Raw genomic sequence first — 25,457 nt, forward strand, 5'->3', positions numbered from 1 at the left:
TTTTAATGATGTCCACATGCCTTTGCTTTCATTTTTGTATCCATCAGATCATCCAGTTGAAGCAGATACACAAGAATGATATCTTTTTCTGAAAAATGAACAAGTTACATATATTTTTATGATTCACTGTATGATTCCCACGATAAAATAGTGAAGGAACTGTGTTACAGGAGGATGTGAAGGTTCAATCACAGGGTCCTGCTGCACCAAAGAAGATGATAAAATCAATGATCTAGGATGGTTATAAAAGAGCAAAAGAATACTTTATAAAACTGTAAAAGAAGAAAAACTTTAAAATTATAGCAGATCTATGTATGCTCCCTCAACATACTATAACAAGTAGTGTTATAACATGGAATTTATTTAGGTGTGGTGGATTTTTTACCCAGGATACGTATCCACATGTTCATATTTACTTCTTTTGTAAGTTAGTACTTGATGTACACAGAAGGTGTATTCATGGCAAGGACCACAAGCTGGAGTATGACTGGCTCCATAGTGCACAGGGATGAAGCCTTGACTGTGACTCAGGTGACTAGGGTATAGATAGTTGCTCCAGCACTGGAGAAGGGAAGACGCATGATCTGCTTACCACTCTTGGAGAAAGGGGTCTCATGTACTTTCGGAACACATGAGAAAGTGCAATTTCCCTGGTGGAGAACAAGAGGAAACCAATTGCTATACATTTGTACTGGAGAAGGGGGATAATTGCTGGAAACATCCCTTGCAGAAGTGATGGATGACCAGGGTGATCATCCCAGTGAATGCTTTCCTTCCCCTGCCTAAGCCAGGCATGTGTGGAGAGAGTTAGGGCATAAGATAAAAACCAGCAAACTACTACTGACAGCTATCTGAATTATGGCACCTTCCAGATGACCCCCCCACCTCACTGATGGGGAATGAATGGGCCATTTGGCCAGGAGGGCTGATAAGCAAAAGAAGACAGACTGACAGTGGGATCAAATATGTTAACAGTTTCACACTATTTTGATAGTCATGTGAGTCTTTACATAAAACTATTTGTTAATTTACATGATTCCAAAAGCCTCCAGGCAAGTATTTTCTACCACCTGTCAAAAATTGCTTTGCATATCCCAACCATCCATGAATTTCCTCATCATTTTGGCCACACACTCTGATGAGGAAAATTGCTCTAAAAGCCATCTGTCACTCTATCTGAAGAAAAAAATAGTTTTCTTGACTTGTTAACTCATTATACCCCAACTCTCACTTTTCACATGCTTTTAGTCCTTCACTTTGTTTGCTATTTTAGCTCTATCTGAATGACAAATAACACAGAGTCTTGCGTCCTTCTCTAACCTTTTACATGGTGAATTACTTGTAAAGCATCCACAACATTAATTTCTTCCTTTAAGCTGCACTTTTTATATGTTAATGGAAGCCTAAGATGTTAAGCAAAGAATGCTTTAATTTCCCTTCTGAAAGAAGATGACTTACCTTCGTAACTAGGAATAAAAGTAAGACATTTGTTGCTGTCCTTAATTTATTAGTCTGTGGTATAATTCAGTTGTGTTCAGCTTCCTGTGTAATCGCATGGGTGCTTTATATGAACAGATATCTTGATGAGTCAGATTTTCAGTCATTAGATCTTAATTCTAGTTCCCTACATCTTTAATGGTGTTTTCCCCAATTTTGTAAAAAAATTACTTCATTCTTCATACTTAAACATTAGAAGCATAGTGTCCTAAAGCTCCAAAAATTATTTATTTACTTAGTTATTTTTGATTGTATATTACCCAAGATAGAACACTCACCTGGACAATTTTCAGGCTCGTGAGGGGAATATAGACATAAATCAAATAACAGATGAAGAAGAGATAACAAACATAAAATAAGTAAGTAAAGCATTTGAGTAATATTGTTGTAGTTTACTTTATAGCACATCTTTTAGTCTGGAAAGCAGTCTTATATCAACTGCAGTCCATACATTTTGTGAAAGAGCAAACATAGCAAAACATGAGTACAGCATTACAAAAATAGCTGTTGTTAGAATTCTCTCCTCCCCTTTGCATGTTCCCAACTAACCATCAGCTGCCTACCTGCACCATTTTACTTTTAGTATCTCTGGTACTGTCACCTGGTTATGGGACTACACCAATGGCAGCTGGCATGGAAAGTGGAGGGAGGCAGCCTGCAATATCACATATGATGGTCTTGCAAACTATTGGTGTGCCCCAATGGGTGTACCTAGTGACATCACATGCATCACTGCAATCAATATCAACTAGCTCTGGCCCCCATAAGATGACATGCTTTTCCTTGTGATGTTCTCTTCAATTAAAACACATCTGGATCACTGGAAATAAAGTCATCATCACAGACAGAAACCCATCCCTTCCTCCTAGAGAGGATGAGTTAATTAAGTCAATCTTTCCCCACCCCTCCTGAGTCTGAGATGCTACTAAGTATCTAATTATCTTGGTCATAATAAAGACTCCAGCTCTGTACACTATGATACAGCAGCTGAGAAGTCTGGGTTTACACTATAAAACCAGTGAAGCAACACACAATGTATGAAGTCCTCTCTAAAACTGAAAAGATTAATGAATTCGTAATGCAAACATTTAGCCTTCTAAGACATTTTTAGAAGTCAAGCCTATAAAATTTAATTAAACAATCTGCTCAAAAGACTGAGACTATGCCCCAGGAGAAATTGTTTTCTCATTCATGCCTCAGTTTATTCTCATAAAATGTAGAACTGCATCTCCAGTGGTGTTTCCTGTTCTTAACTACATATTCAAGTATTACTTTCAACTTGCTTGGATCAGGATATTAAATTTATTGCTCCAAATTTCAAAGTAATCTTCTTTAAAAATACTACTGCCTGTCAGTTCTGATATACTGATAACATTAGATGCAATGCTATTGTCTTTTATCACTAAAGCCAATCTTATCAGTATTTTGTTCACCAACATTTCAGTCATAACTATTACATTTTAACAGGGATGAAGTTTTTGAGAGGAAATTTGAAGTGGTGTTTTATAAAGATTAAAATAATTGCCAACAGTTGTAGGCTGCAACAGTGTATTAAGTTTCTTAACTGCCTGTCACAACATACAGTTAATTAAACAAAGGATAACAAAAATTATTACTAAAATGTTAAAATTTATTGCCTCAAAAGTTTAAATTTGGCAAAGCTAAAAGCTTTTGCATGGTTTATTACAGTTGTCACTTCATGTACAATTAAAAGTGTGGTTAAGGACTGATCATATAAACTCACAGACACTGCAACCATTATGAAGACTCTAACTGTATACTGTGTTCTTGTAATACAACATATGGAAAACATAATTAGGATATTCTTAAATTCAGTCAGCAGGAACAGATATAAACCATTCATTTTATAGTTAAGGAAAAATCAAATAAATCAGATGAGCATAAGTGTTAAATTAATGAAAGTGTGACAGTATTTGAAGGTATGCCATTATACTAATATCATTTTCAGGATAGTACATTGACCCACTGAAATCTCTGCAATGGCACATTATTGGAATTACAGCACTAATTTACAATCTGTAATGCACACACTTACAAAACCTGCCAAAGAAATTATTTTGCTGAAAGGATAATGAGACATTCTTTAGTCTACTGAACATTAGGGAGCAAGCTTGGTGCAAGAGATGATCTTATAAGGTAAATTTTATTTAGAGTGATGCCTTTCGACTGATCAATTGCCTGCAAAACTTTCAAAAAGTTCAGCTTGGTGATGCATTGGATTTAGGAACAGGAGAAACTGAAGGGAAGAAAATCGAATATCAAGATGTTTTGCTTTTGGTAGGTGAAGAGATACAAAGAGTGTTGGGGGGGGTCTGCAGTTCTTTGCATTTATCTGAGAAACTAGGTATACATTTAGGTATAGATTTGTTGGTAAATAAAGAAAACTGTTTGCTTTGTTTGCTGCAGGACAAGTTTGTGCGGTTAGAATAGAACACTGAACACTAGCTATGATGTTGTGGGGCTGTTTGGCTTGCTAAACTTTGCATGTGGAGCAGCAGGTCTGGGAAGAACCTGGATCAGTGACAATCTTACTTAGAATCACTAGGAGTAAACATCATAAGGTGAGAGTCAATAAAATGGTCAAAAGGGATTTGTGTGTCTAGATGGAGCTCCTTGAACACTGTATTGGGGTGGTGATGTGGCAGGATGACTGGGTATCATCTGAAGATTTACAGTTGTTATGGATACAGCTGGGGGGGGTTGAGATGGGGGCATACCTTTAGGGGAATTGGTTTGTGGCCAGTTGGCCTAAAAAATGGCCTGACTGTGTTAAAAAGGATATGACTTTCTTAGAGTTAATTTAGCTGTTTTGCATTCTGGGAATAAAGCAGCTGTACATATGAGGTGTAAAGAGTCATCTAAGCCATTGGATGTCCAGGTTTCACTGTAGAGATTGGTCTTTTAGTGCTTGAGTATTAATTTATTGTCTGCTAAGAATATACCTGGTATGCTTAATGTAGTGGTTGACATCCTATCTCAGTTTGTTTTGTAAATTTCAGGTCATCATGCTGGAAGAGAAGGCACAGCCAGCCGTGATCCCAGATGAAGTGTGGGGAACTGGCAGGCTGTAGTGGGTTGGCTTCATCGGCAGTCATGGGCTGCATCTATATGGAAGGCATATAGTTTGGCTTTGAAGGCTTTTCCTACATTTTGTGATCAGCTACTGATTCAAGAAAAATGTTGGTTGTTGAGGATGATTGCAAGGTATTTGGTGTGCAGATAGCAGTTTGGGGAGCTAGGGGCATGATTAAAGTGTACGTAGCAGTGTCGTGTGTGGCCATCAAGTTTTCAGGTAGGTTTGAATAGATGAAATATTGGTTGGTTGTAAGGCTGGTCTAGGCCTGAGAGAGTTTGAGAGGGTTGCTTATGGATAAGCACTTGCCAATTGGTAGGCAGTTGTAAGGTTTGTACAAGGTGACTACTTTGGTAGAGGGGTATACATTATAGGCAACTTTGTCGGTGTTTCTTTACACAGGGACACATAGAGTTACATTATTCTGAATCTGATCAAGGAAGCTGAGGTCAGTAGATAGTTTTGGTTTACTGTAATGAAAAATAGTGTCTGTTTTTTTGGTGTTTGGACTACAACAGGTTGGCTAGGGTGGATTTGAAGTGTGTTAGTTTTCCATCATCTATCTGAGTCTTCATTGCCTTTCAGTCAGTTTGTAGCATTGCTGGAGGGCATTGAGCTACCAAGGGATTGCTGCTGATAGAGATTCATCACACTATTTTCAAAATGTAATTACTTTGGATCTGGGATAAGAAGGCAGGTCTACTGATGTCATGAAGCAGAGAGGCAGATGGGTTTCTAATGATTATAGAGTTATATATGATAAGTTAATCTTTGAGCACTTCAGAAATTTAATTTTTGTTTCTTTTCTTATTTCAGAGTATCTGCAACAACTTATGTAGGTCATTCATACATTTGTTTGGAAAGAGGAGTGAGCTGCTATAAGGCTTGTGCCCATATTTTTAGGGCTTGACTAGGCTAGCGTAGGGACTCATGGAATGGTATCAAGAGTGTAAATTGACCTCAGTTGTTGGCTGCAAGGAATGAGTTGCATTTCAGGTTTTCTAATCTGAATATTATTACCGAGCTTTTGAGGGTGGGGATTTGTGAATCATTCGCAAGAAGAAACTTTTGTCTTTGATAATTATTGATTTGTTATTGTTCAAACAAATGTTTCCCAGGGTAGTGAGTGTGTAATTCACTATCTTACTGACATTAAGTTGGAGGGGGGCAGTTACGGTAGTGGCTATTGAAGCAGCAAGGTATTTTGTTAACAATAGGATAGCAAAAGCTGCAATATCACTAGGTGTTATGTTTTTTGAACATGTGGATTTAAATGATAGGGTCACAATATGGTACTGTGGGAACGGAGTTTATCTGAGTGATGTGGATGTTCATCGATTTAATGTCCACATTCTCTTAATTAAGGAAAATATTAGTAATTTAATGTGATGCATCATTTCAGGATGGGTTAGGACAGGAAAGGTAATGGAGAACAGATTGCCATTACCTCAGCCTTGTAGGTGATTGGGGCTCAGTCTTCAGTCCAGGAAGCTGCTGTTTAACCACTCCCTTTCTTGGGTCTAAGAGGAAGTACAGGTGAGCATTGTGATCACACTGCTTAGAACTGCTAATGGTGCAAGACTGAATGGTTGAAGTGTACACTACCTATGTTTGGTGGGATATGTATCTGTAGGTGAGTGGTATCAGCTCAACTACCATCTGGAAGTTTGCTGATGAGCAGTTTATATGCACACAATGACGTTTTGTTATTATGTTTTTATTTGATATTTTCTAATTATATGTGATTCCAATTTGCTGTTTTATTATTATTGTGATTGTCAATAAACCTTCATTGCTTTGCAGTTTTTTGTGTCTTTTGTCTTCCTGCCCAGAAGGACTGGAAGGGGTCTGTTGACAGAAATTAATTTTATAGTTGTAAACTCAATAAATAGTGTGACAGGATTTGTTGGTATATACTATTGTACTAATATTTTTGTACTAATATTTTCAGGGGGGCAAATTAACCCACTGGCATCTCAAGAATGGCACCTCATAAAGACTTACTTATATTTTGTAATGCGCGCACACACACACACACACACACACACACACACACACACACACACACACACACACACACACACACACACACACAAAACCTGTCATAAAGGTGATTTTGCTGAAACCATAAGGCAGAAGTCCTAGGGTGGAATTACAAAAAATTAGCTCTCAGCTACTACATTTTATTCTATTGTAATTCCTACCTACAGACCAGACTCATACTGGCATATCTCGGAGAACCTAAATGTACATCTTTCAGAATTCTGCCTGTGGATTCATTCAATATTCTACAAAAAATATTCACTTTAATGCATCCCGGCATAGTTTATTAAACTTGGACATTACTGACTACTGTGTCAAATGTTAAGTGAAGGGAAATGAGATTTCACAATAAATTACACATTGTTGCACAACATGAAATATATTTATGACTTTCAGTCATATGGTAATGAGATGTAAACTGTGAGTCTATGGTGCAGGTAATTTATTGGATACCTACATTTTGGCCACTTAGATATTTATGCAGAAAATGTTATCATTCACTGACTTACCATTAACATTTATTTAGGGGGAAAGACTTAACTATGACACAGGTTTTATTAGTGTATTGGATATCTATTTTAGTTAGAGTGGGGAAAATACACATATCTTTGGTGGAAGGGGTGAACCAGGTCATCCAATGCCATAATCCCTTGGAGGAGTGGCAGCAATAAAAGAGCAACACTTAGGTGAGAATTTGGCCACCAAGCTCCTTATGTTGTGCCTGTTATTGCAGGTGCAAAGGCGTGTGCACTCACTTGGAGCAAGGAATAGTGTATCCTACAGTGATGCAGGTTCTATTTTCCCTCATTGCAGGTTTGCTAATTAGGGTTTAAACTGCCCCTTGCTGCATGGATGATGGCTCTTCTGAATGTCTTTCTTCTCCATGCTGGAGAGAACAAATTACATCAATCTGATTAGGGGAGAGGCTTCCAAGTAAAAGCATGCAGAAAAACATCTTTGCTCACTAATTTGTCTGTGTGATGTGACCCTTGGTACTACTGTAATGGTAGGATGATGATGCTACTACCACTGATGTTACTTCCAAATGACAGGATGCCAATTGCTGAGACATCTGGATGGCTGGCACCAATGGATATTACTCCCACCACTGCCAACAAACTGTGAGATATTAAGATGAAAGTACACAAAAGTGTTCTTCAATAACGAATTCACAAAGCAGGCCTGCAATAAGAGCATAAAGGCAATATACACTTACATCCTGAGTTCAATTTCTGGACTGGGCACATGTCATATATAGAATTGAGTCTTTAGTCTAGCACCTCCAGTCTCCTGTCTCACCAATCTGATTATGAGCAGATATCTTCCAATGTCCCTTATTCATGGTAACTGCATTTTATGCAAATTATTATTTACACACACACAAACACACATACACACTGACACACAGTTTCCAGGGAAAGTTGACAGAATAATTCATTTCCATGGCAGAGTAATACTACCATCACCCTGGATTAGGACCAGAGCATCTCAATTATCTACCACTGTTAAATCAACCAGATATGAAATTATACTCATTAAAAGTTTTCACTGATAGCAGGCCTAAGTGGTCTAAACTGAGATGAATACCACACAGAGTATTAACTAAACCATTAGTGTCAGTAATGATTATCCACTTCTTATATACATAACAGTGCTTAAATAAATTAAATACCAACAAACAGCACACCGATCTTTGACCAATAATCAACAAGAGCTCCAGTCAGAACATTTTGAAGGAAGGGTCACATTTCAATATAGGCACTATATTTCTTGCGGTGACTAACAAATTTATCAGAGCACTATTTCTAAATTAGAGTCATGACAACCAGATTGACATTGTGATCTGTAGTGAGAGTAGGGAACAGGTGGAGGAGACCCTGGAGAGATGGAGATATGCTCTAGAGAGAAGAGGAATGAAGGTCAGCAGGTCTAAGACAGAATATATGTGTGTGAATGAGAGGGAGGGCAGAAGAATGGTGAGGATGCAAGGAGTAGAGGTGGCAAAGGTGAATAAGTTTAAATACTTGGGGTCAATAGTTCAGAGTAACGGTGAGTGTGAAAGAGAGGTGAAGAAGAGACTACAGGCAGGATGGAGTGGGTGGAGAAGTGTGTCAGGAGTGATTTGTGACAGATGAGTACCTTTAAGAGTGAAAGGGAAGGTCTACAAGAGGGTAGTGAGACCAGTTATGTTATATGGGTTGGAGACAGTGGCGTTGACAAAAAGGCAGGAGTTTGAGCTGGATGTGGCAGAGTTAAAGATGTTAAGATTTGCACTGGGTGTGATGAGGGTGGACAGGATTAGGAATAAGTATATTAGAGGGTCAGCCCAGGTTGGAAGGTTTGGAGACAAAGCCAGAGAGGCAAGATTATGTTGGTTTGGACATGTGCTGAGGAGGGATGCTCAGTATATTGGGAAAAAGCTACCAGGTAACAGGAAAAGAGGAAGGCCTAAGATAAGATTTATGCATGTGGTGAGAGAAGACATGCAGGTGGTTGGTGTGACAGAGCAAGATGCAGAGGACAGGAAGAAATGGAAACAGGTGATCCACTGTGGTGACCCCTAACGGGGACAGCCGAAAGAAGATGATGATGAGAGTCATGACAACCAGCTTAAGAATATGTTGCACTTCAGTACAAACACTTGCACTTAAAAAAAATTAGTACACTTCAGTATAACTTCTGCATTCTACACATTGTGGCATGTATAAATGTATCAGAATGCTATCACTGAATGTTGTTACTGAACTACGGCAAAGGAAAACGGCCCCTTAATTTAAAACATACTTTATTTGAACGCAATAAAACAACAAAAAACTAAGCATTTTCATCTATAAGCATTAGGACTTCCTCAGAGTTTTATACAATATAACAATATGTCCTTTTTAACTAGTCTTTAACCAATCAGATCATTTCTAAGGAATCAAATTAAATACTATTGGTTGAGACACTGGAGTATTATAGAGCAAGAAGTCTTCTTACAGTGGCCATATTGAAGTATGGCACTTTATTCATAGCATTCTGACTGGAGCTCTTGTCAATATTAACTACCAGCCACAGGAGCTTAAAGGTTAATATGTGATATTTACATAAAAAAGAAAACAGTGGAAATATAGATTAAAATACAAATGTAGATTACCACAAAGAGAAATAAAATAAAAGCTGATGAACATTGATAAGATGCATACAGAAACACCTGAGCTCCAGATTCCTAAGTTCCCTGACTACAGTATGCTAGAGTAATACTATCCATAACTATTAAGTTATATAAGCTAATAAGTCTTCAAGTTGGTACTTTGGCCAGATGAATACAACACACATTCAAGTCAAGATAGTAACCATATGATAGCATAGCACAGCGCACAGTAACATGCAGTTTTCCCCTGCTACCAACCCTCATCACATATTCTTATTTCCCTGTTGCTAGCCTGGAGAAAACAAATAGGCAGCATGGTTATTTACTTTCCTCTCCTTGGCCAAAACCTAGGTATGGCTTAATGACATGTAAGTCATTGCAATTTCATCTTAAAAGTCAGTTCACCTACTTTCATTATTATTATTATTTTTGTTACATTCACAAGAGGAGACAGTAATTCTGGTAATCCAATACACTTCAAAAGACATTCCCTATTATTTTATATTCAAATTGTCAAAAGACACAAAATCCTCTAGCCATGCATTCAGCACTCTGATTGCAAGTGAACAAGAGATAAGAGAGAGAAAAAAAAATCCATTGAATTTTAACTTAACCAGTCACTACCTCTTGGGAACAAAGACTGATGAGATAATAAGCCCATTTGTTATACTGGGCGTTAAATAGGCATGTTTATTTGAGAGACAATCTTGGGAACTCATTAAAGTTCTTAGCATGAGCCATAGTGGTCATACTAGAAAGGCACTTCCAGAATGACATGAATCACAAATTATAGAAAAGTGTAGAAGTGTATAGGCAGTATGCAATGGTGTAATTTATGAGGATATAATTGGCTAGGTAAGGGAGTCTAGAAGATTATGTGGGGATTAACAGTGCCCTGTGCCATGTTGTACCTGAAATTTGTAGAAGTTTGCATCTGTGTGCCAACACTGTATCCACTGTGTACGTTTTTTATTTTCTTTGTGATTCAGTGATGGTGGGGTTATCATATTTACTTAAGAAGGGTAGTATGAAGGTGAATACTCTCAAATGGGGGCAGTGGGGGGTTGTTGCATTTTATTATGCTGATTGTATTTTATGTAGAATCTATAATTTCTGATTCAGTGAAATGAGAGGTTTCAGTCAAATGTGCTTTCAGTCAAATTGGTTTTCCATCAAATTGTTCCAACCATTTATGTTCCATTCAGCCTGCAATTCCATCAAGTGACAGTAAATCACAAATAAACATTAACACACACACACACACACACACACACACACACACACACACACACACACACACACACACACACACACACACACACACAGCTTATTTTAGTAAATCAGTTCAATTTTAAATGCACTTGTATAACTATCCTTAGTACTAGTTTTGATAAACTTTGAAGTGAGTAAGCCTGTTTTCCTTTGGAAATGCTCTGCCTCTCTGAAGTGGAGCAGGACATTATTTTATTTGTCTTTCAGAAGCTGTGACTAGCATAGAGTACAGTCACCAGCCTACCTTCTGGCCAGGCATGGCATCTTCAGCAATAGGTTTTAGCACAATCCACAGCTAGTGCAAAAGACAAAGTTTAATGCTTGCTTAGCTGTAATGGACTGTTTGTGTGCTGGATGAAGTATACTGCTATGATATAAGAGATGTATCTTTTATATACTACTATGATATAAGAGATGTATCATTTATATACTGCTATGATATAAGAGATGTATCATTTATATACTGCTATAATATAAGAGATGTATCATTTATATACTGCTATGATATAAGAGATGTAACATTTACATACTGCTATGATATAGGAGATGTAACATTTACATACTGCTATGATATAGGACATGTGGCATTGATAATATGGGATTATCAGCATTTCTTTGCATGGAGGCAGCACCTGCAATTTGCCTTTATTCTAAGCTTCAACCATTGTTGACAACTTTCTTTCTTTCATTTATTCCATTTACAAGAGATATATAGGATGCACACAGAAACAATTGGCAAGATTATTCTCAGAGTGGAAACCATTTAGAACGTTTAATGATTAAAGATAAAATATATTATACCTGCTATTTCTGACAAGTTTCTGCTTATTGAAATGTTTATTTTGCATTTTTTTTAAGTTTTCTTTGTTTGTATAAACATGTCATGTTAGTGTGATGCTTGGCTCATTTCCATAGAGATTCATAATGCTTAGTGACCCTGCCACTGAAATACTGTGCTATTTTCACTGATACCTTCATTAAAAGCCAGGCAACTATTTTTCCCTGCTTTGCAGTTGACGTTCTGCATTACTAAGTGATCACCTGCTAGTTCTTTCAGTTTCTGCATATTGAAGTGTTCATTTTGCCTTATATCTGTAGCTTTGGTTTGCACACTACTGGCAGTAGAGTCATTTCTGTGTTTGAGATTGCCTTAAATCCCAAGAAAACCCTGCTTTGTGATTGACCAGAGGGCTATTTGAATTTTTTTTAATTTTCTTTGCTTGTATAAAATCGTTGTCCTGGCAAGATGCTTGGCTCATGTCCCTGAAATAGTGTGGATTGGTTCATTGCAGGTTTCATTACAAGCCTAAGCATCTTTTTCCTGTTTTTCTCTGAACTTTCTGTATTACTAATTGTCTGTTAATTCTCTGGGTATCTGAATATTGAAGTATTTATTTTGCTGGGTCTGCTTGACATTTTAAAATTTTTAAAATGTCAAACCTCATATGGTCTTGATCATATGATCAGCATTTTAGAAAGCTGAACTGTTTATTTGGACATTGCAGTACAGTGGGAACTGGGGAATATGCTTTTTTCTCCACTTCAGTGTGATCTTGGTGTTGGTATATATAATTAGCAGGGAGTGTGGGGGGGTTCAGAGGGGCTTGACTCCTGCAAAAAATGTTGTATTTGCTGAAAGTTTAGATTTCAAGTTTTGAAACCATTGATTATATGGTCTCAACCATATACGGTCTGACATTTTAAAATTTTGAAAATGTAAGCTAGATCCTCATTTTTTATTATATGTGTACATTATTTGGCTATTTTTGTAATCTTGTTTAGAAAGCTTTGGTTTGTACTCTAGTGGTAGGGGAGGGGGAAATTAGTTATTGCTATGCTTGAGATTGCTTCATGAGCCCATGTGAATGTTGTTTATTTTTACTGGCCAGAGGGCTAGTTTGATTTTTTTTAATTTTCTATGTGTAACGTATTTGCATTTGTTCAATGCTTTGTTAACTATGCATTGTAAATATGCAGGTACTTTGAATCTCATTCTTCCACATCAAACCAAACAACTGCAATTTCTTGAGTACTTATTTGCATCATGAGACCCTAGTTTGTGTTCGGAGAAGAATTGTGAAAAATATATATCCTCAGATATGTATACCCATACATTTCTGAACCTCATAATTGCAAACTTGCTGAACCAGGTAGTTTGTAGCTCTACTATGGGAGAAAACAATCATGGGCTTCTTTCTCAACAATATAACATAGTCTGTTCTCTACTAATTATACCAATCACCCTAGTAAAATCGCACCATAATTCAGTCAAATTCACCATAAGACTGAAGCTGGAAGCATCCTCCAGTCACACTCATTTACTAAACTGAGGGATGGCCTGACTAAATTCAACATTTCCTTCCACCCTGATGACCGCTTTGTCCTTCACCACCAAATTCAACACACAAGTAAATAGTTACATACAAGCATATGCCCCTCTTTGAAATAAATACAATGCTAGATTTAAAAATAAGCCCCTGTGGTATATCCCAAATATAAATAGGCCCTACAATAAAAGGAAAAAGCTCTTTACAAGTAAAATGAAATTTAACTTTCCAAATGCTAAAAACGCTGTTAACGAACTTGACACAAAACTCCATTCTCTTATCAATTCAACTAATGCTAGATATGAGATAAACGTAGCCACCTATGCAAAAGAAAACCACAAAGCCATCTTTCACTTTGTTAGAAATCTCAGACATAATGTTCAAAACTGCACATAGCTAAAACCAAATAACATTACATATTCTAATCCTGAGGATATTGCCAGTATACTTGCAGATATTGTTAGCTCTAATTTCAACCCCACCATTCCCAGAACAAACACCAGCAGCCACACCCCTGTAATCTTCCTGTCTTCATAAACCCTCTAGAGGATACCAAGATCCTTCAACCAGGCCTTTCACAAACAAATAGCTTGTGTCAAAGCCACAGAGTAAAACTAAATGTCAAGAAATTTATAACTGTATCATTCAGCAAACATGATATCCCCTGCAACTACCTCATCAACAACACTCCCTTGAAAATTGACCCAGTAGTAAGGCAGCTGGAAAGCATGTGACAATCAGTTGTCAATCAGTCCCCATGTATCCACTGTACTGTAGTAAGGGAGTCTTATTTCACAGCATAGCTTATTAGTAAGAATATGGCACCCAGGTCTAGGGAAGTGATCATTCCAGTGATTAATGCACTCATCAGGACAGTCATCAAGTAAACCCCCTGTAGACATATATGTAGCCAAATACCTAGCAAAACTCAAGTGACTACAATGCTTTTGCAATAAGAAAATCAAGGTTCTAAATCAGATAAGCTATACTGATTATCTTAAAGCCCTGTCCCTTTTTTCTGTACTTCAGCAGCTACTGAGGGGACTGTGAAGATTGGGGAAAGATAAGCGAAGGCTGCCAGCCTACTCAAATAGAATTTAATACATAATTTTATCATTTGTATAAATAAATGTAAAATACAGGCTTGTGTTTTTAAATGAAAGAAAACACTGTAAAATGTGAACTTCAAGATTGTTGCAACGTTGCCATCTGCTGTAAGGAAAATTAAGCCAAGCATTAAAAATAGGTTCATAGGTTCATACTATGCTGTCTGCCCTAGGGCATTTATAAGCCTAGCCAGAGTGTGTTTGGCTTTAGCCACCCATTTTAAATTAATTTTGCTATGCCCTTTTTTGAGGTTAGTATACTGTGCCTCTGTGTAACAGTGACACAGAAGTGATACCCGGGGTAAACCTACAATCTCCCATCCGCTCATCAAGATTCCTCTTGAAGAGAGTCAATGAGGGACTCTGCCTAACCTGGACTGGGATTTTATTCCAGAGTGAAGGGAGCCTCTGGGTTATGAATCTGTCCCTCCAGCATGCCCTATTTATTTCAATGCTGAGGTTCAAGTCTCTCGAGCGCGTAGCTTGATGGGATTTGGATTTTCTGAGGTGCAGCATGTCCATTAATTCAGGGTTGGACATGGCTGTATACGTCAGGCACAGATCGCCTCTGTGCAGGCGGTATGCCACTGAGTAGAGCTGGAGTTTCTTTAACCGGGCAGCATATGGCATCTGTTTGAGCCCTTTGATCCTCTTGGTGAGGTACTTTTGGGGTCTTTCCAGTTGCTGCAGGTGTTTGGTAAGGTACATCCCAAAAGGGGCATTGTACTCAATTATGGGCCTGATGAAGGATGAGTAAAGAGGCACGATGACCTCCCCTGATCTAGTTGTGAATCCCTTCATGATTAGGTGGGCTATATAAAATGTTTTTCTAACCACTTTGGCCACGTGGTTGTCAAATGAGAGATTGCTATCAACTTGGGTCCCCAGGTCCCTAATTACTTCTTCTGTACTTAATGGATTACCACCTATGTGGTAAATTGTGGGCACTTTGTTTTTGCCAAAGGGGATGACTATACACATTTTGGCGTTTAGCTTGAGGCCATGGCTCTGACACCAGTTGTCTGTTTCTATGAGGCCCTTTTGGAGGATGCTTGTGTCGGCTGTAGAGTCGATTATGGTGCCCAGTTTGCAGTCATCTGCGAACTTGGTCAGCCACAGTCCTTCCGTGTTGGCCTGTACCTCCGAGAAATATATACCGAACAAGACAGGTCCCAGGACTGAGCCTTGTGGGACGCCACTTGTAACTGGTTTGGAGTCTGACATGGCTCCAGCAATTCTAACCATGTGGGTTCTGTCCTTGAGCCAGTTTGCAACCCATCTAGTGACATAGGGGTTTATATTTAAGCTGGTGAGCTTATCTATAATGCCCAAGTGAAGTATTGTATCGAAGGCTTTTGTGAGGTCCAGGTAGGCTGTGTGGACCACCTTCCCCTGTTCTTTGAAGTTACAATTATCTAATAAAAAGTGATGCTGAAGCATCTGGCTGAACACATTCTTTCTATTTTCTTAACTTGAGGAATAATTGTTAAGAGTATACATGTCTTTTATTGTTGTACTTTCCTGAGCAGGTGTTAGCTTGCTAAATAATGCAGTTTGTGGCCTGGGAACTCCAGACTAAGTGTCAAAATGATGTAATTTGGGAGGGCCTTAGCAGAGCTGTTTGTTAATGTTTTAAAAACTATAGTTCATTGAGAGACTGCAAACATTTGTCTAGGACCATCAACCCAGCACTACGTATGCTCTATATGTCTGTAAATAAGATTATAGCACTGTGTTTTCTCTTAAGATTAGCTAAGATTAGAAAGTTAGATTGTGTTTTTCTTTGACATCAGACCTGTCCTACTGTATTGTTTTAAGTTTCTGTGTTATCTCTGAACTCTTAGGTATCTCTGTGGTGTAGTAGTATTGTCTTCTGTTTTAATTATTTATTATTAAATATTTTAAAAACCTTTACTTGTGGCTGGTTTGTGCATAGACAAAGTAGGCTCTAGAGTACATTGCATATTCATAGAGGTTATCTTAATAGGCCACTCTAATAAGCCTTAGACTGAATAGTCACATTATCAATTGGATAATAATATTGCACAGTAATAATTGGACACCCTTTCAAGGGCCTTTGGGTAGCTGATAATTATTAAATTGATGGTGGCAGAAATTACTACCATATAGTCTGGGTAAAGGGGCACAGCTAGAGAATCTGTGTCAGCCTTTCCCAGGAGTGTCTGTGAAGTTGTATAAATACCTATCTCAAAGTGTGGGTGTGTGTCAGCTACCTGGGCAGGGACATGAAGCACTGGTTGGACAGAGAGGGTACTGGAGGTTAGCTTGCCAGCTAGGCTGAGATCTGGACCCTATATCTGTGCCAGTGGGGAGTCTCATTGGGGACCTGGAGAGCAAGGGAGCAACCAGCCCCAGACTGTTTGTGATCTCTGTGTGCACTTAAGGGAAAGTGTACTTTACTGTGTGTATTAGTTATCCTTTCCTCTTCTAGGAGACAACCTCCCTGGTGTTAGTGGTGATGAATGAGGCTCCTTGATTGCTGGGCTAGAGCATGGTCATCACAAGTGGTGGCAGTGGTTAGTATAAGATATACTCACATATCTGTTTGGCAGTGGTGTGGGTAGAGTGAATCCTGTAGCTTATGTACAGTGATCTCTGAAAGTGTTTTGTTCTCTAAATCAGACATGCAGTGTATACTCAGAGTTCATATCACAGTTGTTTTATTTCTTTTGTTAGATTAGTTAGTCAGGGTGAGCACAGGAGTATGGAAAGCTGACAAGGAGCCAGCTGGTGGAGATGTGCCAGGCTAGGGGACTGGTGCATGGAAGCCTGACTAAGCAGACCTGATTGCAAACTTAGCTACAGCTGCATCAATAAACATCATCCAGGAGGACAATCAGACTGGCAGTGGAGATACAATATCCTTGGAGAATGGACAGCTCAACCTTTCTGCAGTGGACTTAAACATCCAGCTGGAGCTAAAGATACTTGAGTTGGAGGCCAGGTGTTTGGAGAGAGAAGCCAAAGAAAAGGAGCATCAGAGGAAGCATGAGAGGGAAATGCTGACTCTTCACCAGAGTCATGGAGGCAATGGGGAAAGGAGTAACTGAAACCCAGAAGAACAACAGGTTAATACATTTCTTCCACAATTTAAAGAGGGGGATAATTTTGATAGTTTCATTCACATGTTTGAAAGGGTATGCAAACAGTATAGTGTTGACCAAAGGCTCTGGGTACGATTCCAGACCCCCTTGCTCTATAGGAAAGCTGTAACTTGTATATCACAAATGCCTGACTCTGTCCGTTTTGATTATACTGCTGTAAAGAAATGTCTGTTACAATGTTTTAAGCTAACACCTGAAATGTATAGGAACAAGTTTTGTGAGCATAGACGCAAGGCAGATGAAAATGTATGTGAATATGTTGCTGAACTGAGCACTTATTTTCATAGCTGGGTGAGTGGATGTCAGGTCACCACTTTTGAAGGGTTGGCAGACCTTTTGGTGAGGGAACAAGCCCTTAGCACTTTGCCTGAGGACATGAGGATCTGGTTAGCTGATAGACAATGTGCTACTTCAGATGTGTTGGGGAAGAAGGGAGACCTATAACTGGCCAGCAGGGCAGCCCTACACAGGAAGGGGCCCCCCTAGTACTACTCATGGGTCTAAAGGAATCAATGGTGGGCAGCACAGACTGCCCCAACAGTATCTGCCAGTAGTAGGGGAAGCCGCTTTTCCAGGTACACGTCCAGGACCTAGGGTGAAATGTTTTGAATGCAACCAGTGGGGCCATGTGGCATACAGGTGTCCACAGAGGCAAGGTGGGGAACCAAAGGTGAGGGAGCCAGTAAGTGGGAAAGACAAAATGCCAACAGTAGGTTGTCTTGGGACAACAAGGGTACCGAACTACCACCAGAGGTTATATCCTATTGTAGTGAATGGCAAAGAAGCCATTGCTAAAGAGACACAGCCTCTGATATAACCATTGAAAAGCCTGCACTGGTTACAGAGGAGTACTACTTGCCTGGGCAGTCTACTCCAGTCAGGGCTTAAGGAGGGATCCCTTTCCAAATACCTTTGACTAGGGTTCCCCTTGTCTGGGAGGGTGGAAGAGGAAGCCAGCAAGTAGGTGTGTTTGAGGATGTACCTACAGATGTCCTGATAGGGAATGATTTTGATAGTGCAGTACCCTGTACTTGTGCAGTTACATGCAGTCAGGCTTGAAGACAAGCATGTAAGTCTGGTAGCCTGGGGGAGACCCAGACAGACTGCATACTTGCAGCCAGGACTGCTGAGGTGGTTACTTCAGGGAGTAAGCTATGCTGTAGCAGTGAGACTGAAGGTGAGCCACAGCTGTTTGTGGGTACTGATGGTCCCTTGGACAGAGTAACTGCAAAGGGTAAGGTGAGTAGTAGTACCCAGGCTGACAGTGATGCACCACTGTCAGAGGATGCCAGACTTCCTGTGGAAGGGGAGCTGGAAAAGGTTACAAGGAGAGAGTTAAGACAGGCTCAGCTCTCAGACCCTACATTGCAAGGCCTGAGGCAGGTAGCTAGGGAGGCACCTGATTCTCAAGGAAAGGGGAAATATGTATACTGGGAGAAAGGGTTACTATACAGAGAGTGGACCCCTGAGGGAGGGCTAGAAGGTGAGAGAGTACAGCAGTTGGTAGTGCCTAGAGCTTTCCATCTGGCGCTTCTAGCCATAAGCCATGATATTCCCTTTGCAGGTCATATGGGCATAAATCGTACAAAGAAGTGTATTATGCAAAACTTCTAGTGACCTGGAATTTCCAGAGATGTAAAAGGGTACTGCAGGACCTGTGAGCAGTGCCAAAGGTAGGCAAGGAAGGAGGCAAGGTGAGAACTCTTTTGATGCCTTTGCCTATGGTTGAGGAGCCATTTCAGAGGGTAGTTATAGATATTGTGGGTCCTTTGAGTACCCCAAGTTCCACAGGGGAAAAGTATATCCTAGTGTTAGTGGATTATGCTGCACGATACCCTGAGGCAGTGGCTTTGTCCTCCATTGAGGCAGACAAGGTGGCAAATGCTTTGTTAGAGATTTTCAGCTGGGTGGGTTTTCCAAACGAAATGCTGACTGACCAAAGTGCCAATTTCATGTCAGACCTGTTGGCTTGTCCGTGGAAGTCCCGTGGGATGAAGCACATGAAGACCACCCCCTACCATCCCCAGACTAATGGTCTTGTTGAGAGGTTAAACTCTACAATCAAGTCCATGTTATGGGCATTTGCAGAACAGTTTAAGAGGGACTGGGACAAATATTTGCCCCATCTGTTGTTTGCTTACAGACAAGTTCCCCAGAAATCCACAGGTTTTTCACCCTTTGAGTTACTGTATGGGCATAGGGTGAGGGAACCTCTAGATTTAATTTGAGATGAGTGGGAAGGTGAGTTTGAGTCTCACAAGGAGTCTGTTGTGGCATATATCCTAAATCTTAGGACAAAACTGAGGGAACTCATGGGCTTGGCCCAGGAGAACCTGGCAGAAGCCCAATAACAGAAAAAGGTGTGGTATGACAGGAATGCGTGAGCCAGGGAATATGCGTTGGGGCAGCAGGTAATGGTTCTCATTCCTGTCTGACACAACAAGCTGCAAGCAGCTTAAGAGGGACACTACAAGGTGGTAATAAAGGTAAGTGATGTTAACTACATGATGGCAGTGCTAGGCAGATGGCAGTGGCACAAACTGTACCATGTTAACATGATGAAACCTTACCATAATAGGGAGGCCCTTGTTCTGAGCATTTGCAATGGATTGCAGGAGGTGTCTGAGGAAGATCTGAGGACAGATCTCCTCAGTAAGGCTCAGGCTGACACCTCGGTGGATGGGGTAGCAATGTCCCAGCAGCTATCCCCTACCCAGGCTCAAGAAATCTGAGCAGTGTTGCAGGAATTTGGAGACATGTTCACTGGGAAACCAGGGAGCACCCTCCTTGTGCAGGACTATGTGGATACAGGAACCCAAAGGCCTATTAGACAGGCCCCTTATATGGTGCCTGAGAGAGTCAAGCAGATTCCGAGGGAGGAGGTACAGGTGATACTAGAACTAGGGGTGATTCAAGAGTTTAACAGTCTCTGGGCCTCACCAGTAGTACTGGTGCCAAAGAAGGATGGCAGCACCAAGTTCGGTGTGGATTACAGGAAATTAAATAGTCACACAGAGTCAGATGCTTACCCCATGCCTAGGACAGATGAGGCCCTAGGGCTGCTGGGTGGGGATAAGTATCTTACCACCACTGATCTTACCAAGGGTTACTGGCAGGTGCCCTTGACTCCCAATGCTAGAGAGAAGTCAGCCTTTGAGACTCCTTTTGGCTTATAGGAGTTCACAAAGATGCCCTTTGGGATGAAGAATGCCACAGCGACTTTCCAGAGGCTGGTGGATAATATCCTAGCAGGAGCAGAAGGGTTTGCCCTTGCTTACCTAGATGATATTGCCATCTACAGCCATTCCTGGACAGTGCACATTAAGCATGTCAGGGAAGTGCTGGGAAGACTACAGAGGGCAGGGTTGACCATTAAGCTGGGTATAACAGAGGTCTCCTACCTAGAACATAGAGTGGGGAGTGGTAAGATAAGGCTAGAACCTGCCAAAGTGGAAGCTTTTCATGCATGGCCGGCACCTGTTACCAAAATGCAGGTGAGGGCATTGTTAGGGACACATGGTACTACAGAAAGTTTGTCCCTAGTCATATTACCATAGCTGCTCCCCTCACAGACCTGACAAGGAAGAACAGGCTAGGTAAGGTAGTGTGGACCGCAGCATTTAAGCAGGCATTTCAGAAGCTTAAATAAGCTTTGGGAGAACCCCTTGTGTTAGCCAGTCCAGATTACAGCAAATAATTTGTTGTGCAGGTGGATGCTTCAAACCATGGGGTGGGAGCTGTACTTAGCCAGATTTCTTCAAAGGTAGAAGAGCACCCAGTGGTTTATCTCAGTCATAGGCTCCAACCCAGGGAGCAATGTTATGCAGCTGTTGAAAAGGAATATCTAGCCATAGTGTGGGTATTGCAGAAACTTCAGCCTTATCTGTATGGAAGAATATTCACTGTAATGACAGATCACAACCCTCTAATATGGTTAAACAGTGCCAGTCAGCAAAATGACAAGTTGCTAAGATGGAGCCTGGGGTTGCAAGCATATGATATATCAGTGCAGCACCACAGTGGGAGTAGCAATGCCAATGCAGATGGGCTGTCAAGACAGGGCATGGGTTGAGGTACCCTCAGATAGACTTAACCCTCTCAAGCGACGTTTCTCAAGGGTCACTTGAAAAACTAGCTTGAGTTCTCCAGGGGGGAAGAGATGTGAAGATTGGGGAAAGATGGGTGAAGGCTGCCAGCCTAGTCAAATAGAATTTGGTACATAATTTTATAATTTGTATAAATAAATGTAAAATACAGGCTTGAGTTTTTTAAATTAAAGAAAACACTGTAAAATGTGAACTTCAAGATTGTTGCAACATTGCCATCTGCTGTAAGGAAAATCAAGCCAAGCATTTCAAATGTTCTTTGAAGTTACAGTTATCTAAAAAAAGTGGTGCCAAAGCATCTTACTGAACACATTCTTTCTATTGTCTTAACTTAAGGAATAATTGCTAGAGTATACACATGAAATGTCTCTTATTGTTGTAGTTTCCTGAGCAGGTGTTAGCTTGCTAAATAATGCAGTGTGTGGCCTGGGAACTCCAGACTAAGTGTCAAAATTATGTAATGTGAATACTGGGAAAACCTAAGTGTCAAAATGATGTAATTTGGGAGGCCCTTAGCAGAGCTGTTTGTTAGTGTTTTAAAAACTATAATTTAGTAAGAAACTGAAAACATTTATCTTGGACCATCAACCCAACACTGACTATGCTCTATATGTCTGTAAGTAAGATTATAGCACTGTGTTTTCTCTTAAGATTAGCTAAAGATTAGAAAGTTAGATTAAGTGTTTTTCTTTTACATCAGACCTGTCCTACTGTATTGTTTTAAGTTTCTGTGTGATGTCTGAACTCTTAGGTATCTCTGTGGTGTAGTAGTATGGTCTTGTGTTTTTAATTATTTATTATTAAATATTTTAAAAACCTTTACCTGTGGCTGGTTTGTGTAGAGACAAAGTAGGCTCTAGAGTACATTGCATATTCATAGAGGTTATCGTAATAGGCCACTCTAATAAGCCTTAGACTGAATAGTCACATTACCAATTGGATAATAATATTGCACAGTAATAACTGAACACCCTTTCAAGGGCCTTTGGGTAGCTGATAATTATTAAGCTGGTGGTGGCAGAAATTACTACCATATAGTCTGGGTAATGGGGCACAGCTAGAGAATCTGTGTCAGCCTTTCCCCGGAGTGTCTGTGAAGTTGTATAAATACTTATCTCAAAGTGTTGCTGTGTGTCAGCTACCTGGACAGAGAAGGTACTGGAGGTTATCTTGCCAGCTAAGCTGAGATCTGGACCCTATAGCTGTGCCAGTGGGGAGTCTCATTGGGGACCTGGAGAGCAAGGGAGCAACCAGCCCCAGACTGACTGTGATCTCTGTGTGCACTTAAGGGAAATTGTCCTTTACTGTGTGTATTAGTTATCCTTTCCTCTTCTAGGAGATGACCTCCCTGGTGTTAGTGGTGAAGATTGAGGCTCCTTGATTGCTGGGCCAGGGCACTGTCATCACAGGGACTATCTTTTTTTCAATTACAGAGCTTGTACAACCCCTGTTTTTTCAGATCTACTACACATCAACATGTTTAATAGTAGTGGATACACCACTCAAGAGATCTCAATCTCTTCTGCAGTTTAATAGAAAATGCTGGAGTGATAGATATGTCTCTTAAGGAATATAATTTCTCTGAAATAGTCTCTCTCTCTCTCTCCATGTAAAGAAAAATAAACCCTTTACTCTGTTCAAACCTAACCTTGACACATGTTTTGGAAGCTGCAAGTTCACCCCTGGATTAGTAGCTTTGTCTCTTGTAGACAGAGATAGCATGTAAACGACTGCCTGCTCCTGTATTATTCATACTTATATAGGCTGCATGGATCATTAACCTAGTAAATACCTATGGACCTATTATATTCTTTCAAAATTCTGCACAAAAAAGCTCTTTATTTATTGTTTAATTTGCCCAGGCTTTTAAATATTTAGTTTTAAAGTTCTATTATACATCATTCAAAAATTTAGCAAACTGTTTATATTTGATGTTAAGTCTCCAAAATGTTGAGCCTTGGATGTAAGATCAGTCTTTTCTCCATCTGCATTTCAGTTTTGTTTATGGTGACAAAAAACATTAGCAATACATGGTAGGAATACTAAATATATTCCCTAGAATGATGCTCATGATTTTATTATATAAAATTGCAAACACTCATAATTGCTTGCTGCTTTTAAATTACAATTATGTTCCTGCATTTTATGTATATCCTTCATATAGCTTCCATGGGACCTGAAAATATCCCTGGATGTGTTCTACATGAACTATAAAGTGAACTGGTACCACATCTGTGTGCCCTGTTCAATCACAGCCTCACCTCAGACTTTGTCCCTACCGAATGGTGCACTGCTACAGTCATCCCTCTCCATAAAGGGGGAGTGACTCCAGACCCTGGGAATTATCATCCCATTAGCCTGATGAGTCTAATATGTAAGGCTATGGAGTGCATCATCATGGACCTAATTAGCAAGGATATAGGGAATCTCCAAACTCTATATCCCACCCAGTTTGGTTTTGTGAAAGGTAGATCATGTCTCCTCAACCTGGTTGACTTCTTTGAGTCAGTCACTAGAGCTGTGGATGAGGGAAAGGCAGTTCATATAGCCTACCTCGATCTGGCCAAGGCCTTTGATATATCCCCCACTCAGGACTTATTGATAAACCCACCAAACTAGGCACCAACCCCTGTATCACTAGCTGGGTTGCAAATTGACTCACAGATAGAACACACACTGTGAAAGCAGTGGACTCCAAGTCAGACTGCTGACCAGTCATGAGTGGTGTCCTACAGGGATTGGCCCTGGGTCCTCTCCTGTTTGGCATCTACTTCTCAGACGTCTAGGCCAACACGGAGGGACTCTGGCTGATGACGTTCGCAGATGACTGCAAACTGGGAGCCATTATTAACTCCCCAAGTGATGTAGACATCCTACAGAAAGGCCTCACTGAGAACAATGACTGGTGTCGAAACTATGGCCTTAAGCTTAATGCCAAAAAATGCGTTGTCATCCCCTTTGGGAAAAACTCAGTTCCCACTAATTACCACATCGAAGGGAGCCCACTGAACACTGAAGGCATTATAAGAGATCTGGGTACACATGTTGACAGCAACCTCTACTTCACCCACCACATTGCTACTGTGGTCAGAAAGTCCTTCTATGTGGCACATCTCATTGCCGAGGGTTTTGCATCCAGGAAGAAAGAGGTCATCACCTCTCTCTACTCTTCCCTCATTAGGCCACTCATTGAGTATAATTCCCCATCTGACATGTACCTCACTAGACACATGCAACAGCTGGAAAGGCCACAAAAGTACCTCACAAAGAGGATCCTAGGAATTAAACACGTCCTACATGGACAGACTCAAAAAACTCCAACTATTCTCTGTCTCATATCATCTACTAAGAGGCGATCTCTGCTTGACTTACAAAGCCATGTCTGACCCAGATTTGTTAGAAATGCTACATCTAAAGAAATCCCAATCGCTCCACACCACACGCTCCAGAGACCTCAACCTCATTACCACAATCAACAGAAAATGTTGGGGGGACAGGTTCATAACCCAGAGACTGCCCATACTCTGGAATAGACTCCCCATATATGTCAAGCAGAGCACCTCACTGGCCCTCTTCAAGAAAAATCTTGATGAGTGGATGGGAAATAGAAAGTTCAACCCTGAGATCACTTCAGTGGCTCTACTTGATAGAGACACTGGGAACTAATGTCAGGCGGCACAATGCCAGGGCACTTCTATGGGCTAGGCTTGTAAAGGCTCCAGGACCATTAGCCTAGTACACACCTATGAACCTA

General features: G+C 40.2%; 1 protein-coding gene across 1 annotated transcript in view; it reads right to left on the reverse strand.

Moving 5' to 3' along the window:
• Positions 1-25,457, reverse strand: part of LOC122806467 (proline and arginine rich end leucine rich repeat protein) — a 252,235-nt gene that overhangs the window by 11,671 nt on the left and 215,107 nt on the right. The gene's annotated exons all lie outside the window — the stretch shown is intronic.

This window comes from Protopterus annectens, chromosome 7.part0 (genome assembly GCF_019279795.1).
Source record: "Protopterus annectens isolate FY-2018-M chromosome 7.part0, PAN1.0, whole genome shotgun sequence".
Lineage (NCBI taxonomy): Eukaryota > Metazoa > Chordata > Ceratodontiformes > Protopteridae > Protopterus > Protopterus annectens.